The sequence below is a fragment of the Miniopterus schreibersii genome, assembly GCF_964146895.1.
Source record: "Miniopterus schreibersii genome assembly, chromosome: 8".
Taxonomy (NCBI): domain Eukaryota; kingdom Metazoa; phylum Chordata; class Mammalia; order Chiroptera; family Miniopteridae; genus Miniopterus; species Miniopterus schreibersii.
The window spans coordinates 22657302-22670162 of NC_138109.1; the positions used below are offsets into that span (position 1 = coordinate 22657302).

The window sequence follows — 12861 nt, forward strand, 5'->3', positions numbered from 1 at the left end:
ACTAAGATAAAACATGACACTTCAAAGAAATTTTCCACTTATAGCAAGTAGCTTAAGACTGCACCCCAGGCTCCTCAAGAGTACAAGTGCTCTGCCTATAGGGGAGTTTGAGAAGCACTGCCGTAATTGTAAAAATGCTTTAATTCTTTTCCTGAGTCAGAATTACTAATCCTGAGGTTTTGTGAGCCTAATTTAAAACAGGGAAAGATGAAAGGAGTTGACTCAAAGTGCAAGTTGGCCAAGTTTGGGTCTTAGCTCTCACTGCAGGATCCTTTTTCCCTGAGAGTTGCCTTTATTGTAAGTGCCTCACTCTGCTACTTGAGGCCTCTCTGCTGCTCTTTTCTTCTCCCTTCATGGAGTGGATTTAGAAAGCATGCTTCCAGCACTTTATTTCCATCACTAATGTTCATTATTCCCACTTACACAGTTAACACTCCTGCCCTCAGAGTTAAGTTTTTCTCTCAGAGCCCCTTCCTGTAAGGATTCTTCCTCTTAAAAACATGGGTGGAGAGGTGGTGTTGTCACCAGGTCAGAGCCACATGGTCCTGAGAAAGATCACAAATTTGTAGAAAGAGCTGAGTTCAGCAAGGTGGCTGTTTTAGAAAGGCCCCTCGAGGAGTTTACGGTATGTTCAGCACTGAAGTGAGACATTGGCTAAAGGCCCTTTACCGTGTTTGGAAATAGTGCAGTTTGGAGCAACACAAGTCATCATATTTGGGTTTCTTGAAGCACCCAAGGAAGGAAAGGGTAGGTAGAGAAAATTCAAACCCATAAACCCTGATGTTTTCCTCTTGGAAAAACCCCCACCCCTCCGTCCCAGTGGCAGGGTGGCATTCCCTGCTTCACTGGGTGTGATTTCCCTTCTTCTTCCACTGTGCGCTCCTCCAAAGCAAAGGCTCTTCTGCAGGCCTGCCTCATTGATCCAGATTACTTGGATCTGGGTTGCTTAGAACTCTAACCAACTAAATGGATTTCTTAGAAAACTAAAGCTTATCCCTGTAGGCTTCAAAATAGTTTTATCAACTAGATTCTGGCTTATATGGTAATTCTTTTAAATTTTATTTCCCAAATTTTCTAAACACTATATTGTGCATAAGTTTTTATGAGTGCAGGTTAACATTACTAAAAAGATGATATTGCTCTATACTGTGTTGATATCCTCAAGAATATTAGAGACATTTGAGGCTGTTTTATAGTCAATGTTCCTAAATTACCATGCAGTTTGAGTTCTGTGTTGAAGGCTTTGTTTAAGGCCTCTACATTCTTATACTAGTTGGACTGGTGGTGTGTATATATGTAGTTTGGGTTTTTCCCTATTGCCATGATATCAGGTTTTCTTAGTACTATTACTTCTCACTACTGTCACGGACTTGCCTTTAGCAATCTACCCCTTCCTTCTCATCTTCAGTGAGCTAGCAAATGAAGAAAACAAGCCTGTTAAAATTGTGTTAAATATGAGCTAGAAGTTTAAAAAGAATCCACAGGTAGGCACACATAGTGTTTGGATTTGAGAACAAGTAATCATTTCCTTTTCATTTAATCCTTGGTTTCTGGAGATATTCTGAATTTTGATGTTGCTGGAAGATTTAAGAAATTACTGAACACTGCCATATTTTATTTGTATGTTGCCCAGTAGTGCTCAGATTTCAGTAGTGACTTAGTTGCTTGTTGTAACAGTCTTGTCCCACTGACTTCCAAGAATAAGCCTCCCACCACCAATACTGTGGATGTGAAGGCTAGGACCAGAGACTGATCAGCTGGTCACCTGCAGAGTGTTTATCTGCAGGGAACTGGTGTTGGCAGGGCAAGACTGGAAGAAGAGAAAGAAGGAGAGTGGTAAAGTTCTGTGCCCTTTGTCTGTCTGTCCCCAAGTCGGGGATGGAAATCAGAAACCTGGTTCTACCTTATAAGGTCCACCTTATAAAATCCAAGACTTGAGGGGAAGTTTTTGTCTCCTCCCAGCAAAGGCCTTTGGTCCTGAGGGGAAGAGCATACTCCTGGCTTAGTTCACGTTGAGCTCATGGGAAGTGAAAACAATGAAAGGGGAAAAGCTCTGGGTCACCCCTCTAATCCCCCCCATCCCATTCCCTAGAGGCTGAGTAAGGGAAGGTTTTCTTGGACCCATTCTGAGGATTGAGTCATTTTTATGATTTGAGTGTTGAGTTCCTGCATTAAGTTTCAGCAATAGATAAACTTCCCTCACACCAGCAACACACCACATTTGGAAAGTGTGACTGCTTCTAGATTCAAATTGTTTTTAATATGGGAAAAACAGAGATGAAGATAAATATTTTAAAACCAACATTAGCTTTAAGTTTTCAGCTTTGTTTTTATAATGGAATCGCCCTCTGCTGAAGAGAAGAGGGTATGAATCTGTGATGCAGGCGCTGCTTTGACCTAGCTGACTCCGCTGAGGGCGGGGGCACGATAGACGTGAGTGGTCTGTGGAAAACCTCAGGCTTACCAGGGACTGTGCGATAGTGCTGATAAGTACATAGAGAGGCAGTGAGCCTGTGGGAAAATTTATTCTCTCCTTAAATGAACATGAAAACCGAAAGTCATTATACCTAGGAAAGACTTTCCCTCAATTGCTTCTGAATAATTGATAGAATCTGGCCAGCCAATGAGGATGTATCAGATGAGAATGGAAGAGAGTCCTTTTCCAGTCTAAACTGGCAAAGACCTCAAGGCACTTTACTGGGTTCAGCTCTCTGTTGGAAGTAGAAAGGAAGAAACCATTCCAGGACTCTCAAATGAAAATACTGAGCATGCTTTCAGAAAATTGGAAGGAAAAGACTTTGGCTAATCTCTTCAGGAAATTCTATTTTCCTGAACAAGACAGTCTCTGATGATTGAGGAAGAGAAATTGTATGTACATAACAGGAGACTAACAAAAAAAGAGGGACCTTTATTTCACTGACACTTAAGCCAAAGAATTCTCCCAAGGTGAACTTGCTGCGAAGAGTAGAAAGACTTGAAATTTGGAGAAGAAATGTATTAAGTCTGAAAATAACAAGAGGCTTTCGTCATTTTAAAACTCTCCCTGTGTAGGTTTTGTTGTCAAGAATTAAGATCATTCTGAGTCTTTTTTTTTAAAATATATCTTTATTGATTTCAGAGAGGAAGGGAGAGGGAGAGAGAGAGATAGAAACATCAATGATGAGAGAGTCATTGATCAGCTGCATCCTGCACACCCCGGACTGGGGATCGAGCCCGCAACCCCGGGCATGTGCCCTGACCGAGAATTGAACCTTGATTTCCTGGATCCTAGGTCGATGCTCAACCACTGAGCCAAGCCTGGCCAGGGCATTTTGAGTCTTAAATCACCTCCTCCCCTGCACTCCTCCCTCCTCCCCATGAACCAGCCTGGCCTTTCAGTCTGGAAATATGTGGTGATGTTGGCACCCTACTGGTGAGCAGTGTCAAGAAACCTGGATGCACCATCATGCACTCTGTATTTTATATATATTTATATTTCTTATGTATTCAGGCCAGGCTTCAGACTTGGGACTCTACCACTCAGTGACAGGAAAAAACAAGTGAGAAAAATCGAAACATTTTAGGGTACGTAGGTTTCTCAAAAAGTTCACTTCACCTGGTGATGCATTTGAAGCATCCAAGCCAGTTGGTTTCTTTCCTCCCAAGTCTTTGAGGCTGGGCTGGCAGGATATAAAGGAGGCAGCAGGCTTCCCTAGGTCTGTTCTCAGTCCTAATTCAGGTTGAGCCAAGGCCAGTGTCAGGGGCTGCATTCACTTGCAACTTTTGTCTGGACACCTCAACATCTGACTGGAAAGCCAGAACAAGAAAGCCCTGTAAGCCTCTTCATTGGATTTTTTTTTCTCTCTCATGAAAAGCAGCCTTAGGCTCCCTTATGAGCATATGTGAAAACTCTTGGAAGACAGAGCCTGACATGGAGCTGAAAGACTGCCAGTTTGCACAAAGATACTTATTCCTTCCTTTCACATAATTACAAAGACAGTATCAGCCCATCTGTGCTTTTGCCAGTCAGGTTCACTAGAGAATAAAGCAGGTGAGGCCAGCATTATTTACCCGCCCTTGGAGAGAAAGGAAATCACACTTGGTGTGACCTGTCACCCAAAGGTTTAGGTATCTGCAGCTTTACAGCAGCCAAGATAAGTTGAATAGGCACCCACCCCCACCTTGTGCAGACCCTTGGCTTGTTATTCCCCCCCCCTTCCTTAAACAAGGCTACTCCAATAGTAACTACTAGGGTCCAAGGAAGTAAAGAGAATGCCCTAAAATAGGGTCTCTCAACCTCAGCACTCTTGACATTTTTGGCTGGATAATTCTTTGTTGTGGACAGCTGTCCTGCACGTTGTATGAAGTTTGGTAGCACCCCTGACCTGTACCCACTAGATGCCAGTAGCTTCCCTTTCCCAGGGTGACAACCCAAAGTGTCTGTAGACATTGCCAAATCTCCCCTAGAAGGCAAGATCTCCTTCAGTTGAGAACCGCTACCCTAGAAGAAAATTGCCATCTCTATGTGGGGAACTTAGGATTCATTTGGGAAAAGTGTTCATTGATTAAATTAAATATTTATGTAAGAGGCAGCCTTCTGATAATCTGATTATGAGTGTGTAATAGCAACAACTGCCTCTAAGTCTGCCTTTCTTTAGGCCAGGCCCTGACTGAATTCTTTTTGCTGGTACCAATCTGTCTGATTTAAAACTTCTTAGTCACTTTCCCTGGCATCTGTAGTTTACTTTGCGTAGAGCTGTTGATGCAGGTGGTGGTTGATGATGCATTTCTAAAGAGTAGAGGAACTTCCTTTGTGGAAATACTTCAGGGAGCCTCCTTGTTCTGTGCTTTTAAGGGGAGACTACAGTTTGTCTGTTGTTCTCAGCCCAGGAGCACACAGCTTGGCTACTGGTATTTATAACTCTTTGTGACCACCCTCACAAGAATTCCAGTGCTCTGTAATAATCCTCTCCACCCCCATCATAGGAACTGGGTGGGTAGAAGGTGAAGGAGCCTTTAAGACCTTTAAGTTTGCATCATGTTGAACTTTTTCCAGCCCCATTTTAAAGTATCATTAGTATTCCAAATACCAGCATCACAAGCAAAATCCCAAGATTACAGCCTTTACATCATCTTGAACGAGCCTCATTCACGCCTCAGTGAAGGTAGGAAAATCTATAGGAAGGTTATCAAGAAAGCATTGGTAGATCTCACAAAAATCTGTTTGGAAATTTTTATAGCAAGGTAGGATTTTAAAGCAACTAAACGAATATATTGTCAACTAAAAGAAAGGACTGAACAGTTTGATTTACATTTACTGAAATTCTTCACATCTAGTGTCAGTACATAGCATTTGCAACTAAGGTTCATATGATTTTTGTACAAGAAGGAAGAAAACTATGTTTCCAGGAAAACTGGAATTTACCCCATGCAGAACTGGTATTTATTGTTGAGTATTCAATGAGTACATACGGTTGAGATTAGCACAGACTTGCAGAACAGGACAGTTTCTTGTTGTGTCTAGAAATGCATGGTAAGTGGTCTCAGCCTTAGCCTAGTCCTGGAGTTTCAGAGAAGCTAACTGGCTGGCATAGGAGCTGTAAGCAGTGAGCCTCTAGGAAGTGTGATGTGTTGCTTTGAAGGGTACTTCTTTGTTAGAGTTGGTTGCTTCATCAGGAATAAAATAAGTCCTACAGGGAGTCGTGTCAGGTCACTGCTCCAAAGGGCTGTCTCCTGCCAAAGAGATTCTTCCCAAGTCTCAGCTGTCCCAGTTGGAAAAACCTAGCTATGGGGAGAATGTGCTCCCTCCCCACCTTAATACTATGCACTGCCACTACCCAGTGTTTTTCAAATACCAGTCTCTGGTATTAGCTGTGGAAGATTAATGGGGTACACTTATTCCCTAGGCCTTTACAAGCTATTTTCCTACTACCAGTGCTGTGATTTGAGATGTGGACCTTTCAGTATTTTGGCCACCCAGAGAATGAGTGCCACGTGGTGGTGGTCTGTGGATCCCTTTGTGGGGGTTAGGATAAAGGAGTTTCATATTCCTTTCTGTCCATCCTTACTGAGCACTTGTGTCAGTACTTGTGATGGGTGCTGGCACCTCAGAGAGTCTCTTGTGACCAGTGTAGTATGGGAGACAGACACAAAAAATTACAGTGGTGGTGATGTAGTGGTAAGTGCAGTAAGAGAAACCTATGTCTGAATGATCTCTAATCCTAACCTCCCAACCCCCTATAAATCAGGCATTTGAAATCCCAGCAGCAGATAGGAAAATGGACTTGAAGATGTTAAGTAACTTGTTCAAGCCACATAGTAAGTAAATGTTAGAGCTGGGGGTAGACGGGTCTGTTTGGCACCCAAAGCTCATGCTTAACCAGTGGTTCTCAACTGGGGAGCAGTTTTGCCCCTTGGGGGATATTTGACAACGTCCACAGACATTTTTTAATTATCATGACTGGGGAGGCTGCTACTAGCATCTAGTCGGTGCCGTTGAAACATCCTATAATACATAGGATAGCCCCTTTCAACAAAGATTTGTCCACCTCACCTCTGGAAAGATAGAGGGTTTGATATTTTGCTCTCTTCATATTCCATGACATGTAAGAGTTAACTGATGAAATAGTTCCACTGCCTAGGGAAGCTTTGTGGTTTTCCTCTCTTTTTTTAAAAAAAAAAAAAAATTAGTTAAGAAATAGTGTTGGTTCTGAAGTGACTTGCACAGATCTGTTGGATAAAGTCAGGATCTTGGTGAACTAATTTGAGTCAGTGGCTAAAGAATTCTCTCCATGCTTGACCAGTCCCCACCCACCCTGCCACAAGGCCCCTGCTGTGGAAATCAGTCAGCTGTGTATCTCGATCTGCTTCCTGTAGGGTGTGTTATGGAATGGCATCAGCCCCTACACCAGCTGGGAGTACTGATCTCAGTGTGATTTTATCAGACTCTGGCTTTTGAGCCTTGCTGTTGGGAACAAAGGATCCTCTGTTCAGAAAGCAGAGAGCTAGTGTGATTGGATAGCTAGCGTGTACGCACATGGTTCCCACAGAAAAAACAGACATAAATTACGCTGTAGCCTTCTAAACCTTGGGTTTTCCCTTAGCTCCTGTTTGTATTTACCCTTCCTTCTGTGAGTGCTTATCCTTCCCCCCATAATGCAAGAGACATCTCATCTAATGAATTAAATGGTGGCATCCTTCAGAACTGGTCTACATCTAGGCCTTCAGTCTTTTTCTTCTCCAGTCTTGGGAACTGCATTTTTTTTAAAGTTTTTTATTATTATTTTTTTATCCAAGGATATGTTTGTTGATTAGAGAGAGAGAGGAAGGGGGAGAGAGAGAGAAAGAGAAACGTCGATCAATTGCCTCCTGAACATGACCCAACCGGGATCAAACCTGCAACCTTTTGGTGTATGGAATGACTCTCCAACCAACCGTGCCACCCTGCCACGGCTTGGAAACTACATTTTTTTATCTCCACTATCTTTCCAGTTTTATTTCCTATACAGACCATCCACTATATTCACTTATCCCCAAAACTCCTTATATATTTTACCTGTGTGATTTCTACTCATACCTGAAGGCTTAACTCAAGTCCCATATCTCCACAAAGCCGTCTTGATCTCCCCAGCTCACTACTCCTGATCTCCTAAATTACTTAAAATGTGTAACTCATTTAGCCTTTATTATATACTGCTTAATTTTGGCCTTTTCTGATTATATGCATTGTCCCACCTCTCATCTCAATAAATCTATTTTTGTGCCCTCCAAAGTAGTTAGCATGTTGGTATACATATAGTTGGTGATTAGTAAGTATTTGACTGACTGGATGAGTGCTCTTTATTTCTCATTAAGCATGTGAGGATTCAAAATGCTGTCTGCTCTGCAAGAGTTGAGGTATATCTTTGTGCATCCTGAGAAATTCTGATCCTTGCCTGGATTCCTCACCTCTCCATCTTGCTTCTGGGCTCCCTTCCTTCTCTTCTAGTTAGCATATGTTAAAGGAACACAATTTCATTTTAGTATTCACCTGAACAAAGCAAACCTAAGAAAGAAATTTGCTATTGCAGATATACTTGAAGAAAACCAGACTCTGTAATACTGCTTTGTAGTTACTCATCACTTTAGAGTCATTGTCATTTATTCAACTAGTTGACAGTTAAGAAGCATCTTCATACTTCAGTTAGCTTGATGTACTGAAAAAAAAACAAATATGAGTTTGAGTCAGAAATATCCAACTTTGAATGTTGGCTCTATCATTTACTACCTGAGTGACCTTGGGGGAAATTGCTTAACCTCTGTATAGTTACTTCAACTATAAAATATGAACAATGGTAAATCATAACTTTTGGGGTTTTATAAGAATTTAATGAAGTGATGTAGATAAAACCATTGGGCATATATTGAGTGTTCAGTAAATGATTTAACACCCTTTTATTAAAAAAAAAAGTTTATCCAGACCTACAAGTTAGAATGTTAGAAATAATTTTATACTGAAAAATAAGGAAAGTTATGCCCTTTGTACCTAGGGATGACCATTCTCCAGAAGACTTGATCTAAGCTAAGGCCCAGCTGAAGAATAGATTCATTCTTTTCTTCTTGGAAAACTGGAAATAAGGATAAAGTAAAATTAGTTTGATGATGGCAATGAAGCAAGTGGGGTGGGGAAGCAGCCTCCCTGAGCAGTTTTTATGGGGAGCAAATGTACAGCTTGGTTTTAACCCTAGAGTAGCAATACATATAGGTGGATTTAGGTCATGACTCTATAACAGCTTTAAATATACTTTATGTGCACATACATACATATACATGTTTACTCATTTATTCATTAATTTGTTCATTTATTCACTCATATCAGAACCCCACAGCCAGCAAGTTTTTCCAAGGCCATTTTGACCTTGGCTAACATACTGTACAAATCAATGTTATTTTCACATCATTAACCAGAATTAACCAGGAGCCAGTACCAGCTCAGTGGCTTCCCTAGTCACAGTTACCCATCACATCAGCTTTAATGATCTCCGGTTTCTTGGCCTAATTAGCTTTTAACAAGGACCATGTTCTCTTCCTCTGTTGCCATACAGTGGCAACTACCAAGTCAGCATCTTCAGGAGAGATACCTCTTAATATTAATCAGTCGTTAATTAAAACATTGAAATGTTAAGGAAAAAATGTCAGTCTGATTTCAGAGGAAAGCAGCTTAAAAACAGATATAATTCATCTCTCTGCCAAACGCATATACCACATCAAGATGTTTTACAGAATAGTTTTAATTCTTCATATTTTCAGCAAATATGTGTTTCTAACGTTTGGTCGTGTGTATATATGAGTCAGGGGAAGAAGATGATAAGAATGGAAAGAAATTGAACTTATCTTAGGTCTTCTCCAGCTTGAATTTATTGTATCCATTCAAATGAACCATTTAATATCTCATCTTGCAACTTACTCCCAAAGGAAGAGCTCTGATTTTGGCCTAATTCTTTAAATTCAAACCTAAATTGTTTGTTTGTGATCAATGTTAAGAATTGCTTTAGTACCAAAATGAAAGAGTTTTCAGAAATCTCTTTCTTCTGTGTTGTTTATTCTACCTCCTTTTCTAATACTGGAGAGAGTCCTTGGAGATTCAACCCAGGAACATGTTTCATAGAAATAGCCAAGCAAACTTGTGAAGTTATTAACTTGTGAAAGTTGTGAAGTCATGCAACCTTATTACTGGAAAGACTGCTCTCAGTCCCAAGTGAAAGCCCACATGGTCACTTTCTCCAGAGAGCCTTCCCTGAACCACCAGGCCACATCGCACCCCTTAACCCATGCTCTCTTAGCACAGTTTGTTTTGTTTTTAGATACTTATCACAACTGAATTAAAATGAATGTCTGTCTCCCCTACTAGAATGTAGGCTACTGACCCCATCTTGCTCATCGCTCTCCCTCAGTGCCTGGCATAGTTTAGGGTGCATAGTAGACCCCAATAAGTGTTTGTTGAATGATTGAAAAGAAAAGAATCAAGGATTCACCTTGTGAAATTATTTGCCTTAAGAGGACAGGAAGAGCCCAGCTGGCGTGGCTCAGCAGTTGAGCATCAACCTATGATCCAGGAGATCGTGGTTCAATTCCCGGTCAGGGTGCAAGCCCAGGTTGCAGGTTGCAGGCTTAATCCCTGGGGACATGCGGGAGGCAGCCAATCAGTGTCTGTCTGTCTGTCTCTCTCTCTCTCTCCTTCCTCTCCCTTCCTCTCTGAAATCAATAAGGACATATTTTTTAAAAAAAAAAGAGGACAGGAAGAGGAGCACAAAGAGACTAAGAAAGACTGACTAGAAAGGTGACACCAGGATAGTACAGTGTCTTGGAAGCCAAAAGAACAGAGCAACAAGAAGGGAGGACCAATACTTACTTTCTCACCACTGCTTATATTTACCCCCTAAAATCTAATTCCATCCCCATCACTATGCTGAAACTGTTCTCTTAGAAGTATTCACTTACTTACTAGTTGCCAAGTCTAGTAGCCTTGTCTAACTCATTGTGCTCATCTATTATGCAGCATTTCTTAAAGCCCTCCTGTCTATTTACTTTCCTTACGTTGTACTCTCTCCATTCTCTTCTCTGGCTGCTCTTCTGCTTTCTTTTTTGGCTTGTCTTCCTACCTCCCAAGCAAATGCTTCCTGAAATTCTGTCATCTGCCTTGTCTTCTCTCCCCACATGAAACCCCTGGGATGTCCGACTCCTTCACTGTTCTATTGGAGAAGTATTCCAAATCTGTATCTCTACCCTGAACTTCAGTATTTTGTGTGAGGGGCCTTTCTGAACACCTCCATCCATATGGGTAGCTTTGAGTACTTCACACTCAGTATGCTCTAAATTGAATGTTCTTTAAATATTGTCTTCCTCCCTGCTGCTGTTTTATAAGTATTACTATGCACTCAGGAATCCAAGAGTAGTGCTACAACATTATTTTAAATTTATTTTCTCCCCTAAACTCTACCTTCTATCTGGTCAGTTGTGAAGTTCAAATATTCTGCCTCTGTAGTTTCTTTCACAGCATCCCCCCCACCCCCACCCAGTTTTCATAAGTTCAGGCTTTTGTTAACTCTTGCCTAAACTGTATAATCCTCCTAACATTGCTTCACCTTCAGTCTTCCCATCTACAATCTATTCTATACATATTGACACCAGTACAGCATCTGAAGACCTAGGCTCAACCTTAAGAGTCCAGGAATTTAATAGTGGTGTTACTTTGGACAAGTAAGCTTACTACCCCAAGTTTCATTTATAAATTAAGGATTTGGATTTTTTTAAATGAGAATACACATTAAATGGCAGTTGAATGAGCACCCAGTCCCAGATTCTTAGCAAACTTTCTGTATACCACTCAGTAATTCACATGACCCCTGATAAGTTAAAATAAGTAAATCTTGATGTACTAATAGTTTTCTGAATGAAGCATAAATTCCCTGGCTTGGCATTCAAGGGCCCTAGTGAACTGGCCTTGAGCTACTTACCATTCTGACCTTTCATTTTTCCTTTTCAGACGCCCTGTATTTAACCCACACTGACTTCAGATTTGCTTCTTCAGGGCCCATGCCTTTTTAGGTTTCCTGCCTCTAACCCTTCACTTAGAAATCCTTGTCTTTACCATCTCTTTATATGTATACAAGTCCTAATGAGTAAACTTGATTTCTTTCATAAACCCTTCCCTGGTCCCCCCTGCCTCCGTCCCTCCCACTCTGTTGTCAAGTCTTTTCTAACTTGCAAAGCCCCATGCTTTTGTTATCACCACTGTCTTCGTGAGTAGCTAAAAGAGAGATTAATACACTGTACTTTGGAAAGTCTACAAGCAGGAAAGGGCTTTTAAGGGGTCATGAGAATTCCTGCAGAGTGTGTGGAAAGTTTTTTCATGAGTTCAGGAATGCACGAAAGCTCAAAGAGCATAAAAATCCATAGTATCCCATTTAAAACAAACTTCACATCTTGCTGTATTGCTTAATGAGCCACTCAGTAGCCATCTTTATATAATAAAAGCACCAAAAGATGATAATGACTGATGCCCAACAGGTCCAGACTAATACTGTGGAGTTTCCACTTGCCACTAAATAAATGCTTGTAAAGTCTAGAGATCCTAAAATGAAAGGCATTTTGTAGATTTTAAATGGGCAGGATCCAACCAGTCTTCTGTATCTTCCTCTAGTCAGCACTAACCTCTAGGAGAGGTGGGGTGGATGAAAAGGCATTATAAAATCTGAGGATGTGTGCATCAGGGGTCTCCAGATTATCCTAAGGGTCTAGTGGTTTAAGTCTGGAGCAGACAAAGGCAAAATGCCAGGTCCAAAACTTGGAAAGGGTGTGAAGAGATTATACCAGGCTGTATTTAATTAGGAAGACAGCAGGAAGGGCCCCAATTGTTCTTTCTTCTAAGTTCACTGAAGGAAAATTGGACACCAAATTCTATTCTTAGGAATTTCTAAATGAGTAGATAATTCTTTGAACTCTGTAATCAGCTAACTGAAAACTAATTTGAAATTTGGCTTCAGCACATATATTTGTGGTTGCAGGAGTGGGGGAAGCATTCAGAGTGGTTCTTTGGAGCTCCCTGTAGTTCTCTTTTAAAAAGTTTACACACAGCATGTGAAATGAACAGATGCTTTTTTTGTTGGAGCTATCAGGGCAACAAGAGGCTGAAAGCTGTATCAGGTATTTATTTCAGTCACTGTGATGGCTATTGGCAGAGTTCCACATACCAAAACTAAGGAGAAACTCACGAACAGATAAAAAGTAAGACATAGAGGAAAGAGACATTGTGCTTCCTCTCTTAGTTTCTTTCTAAACACATTGATGATAAAGAAGGAGCAAAACAATCTTTGGCTTCTTTTGGGGGGATGTGTGGGGGAC

The 12861-nt window shown here is 41.1% G+C and overlaps 1 protein-coding gene across 4 annotated transcripts in view; it reads left to right on the forward strand.

Moving 5' to 3' along the window:
* MACF1 (microtubule actin crosslinking factor 1) overlaps nucleotides 1-12861 on the forward strand; it is a 305107-nt gene that overhangs the window by 223866 nt on the left and 68380 nt on the right. The window lies entirely within an intron of this gene.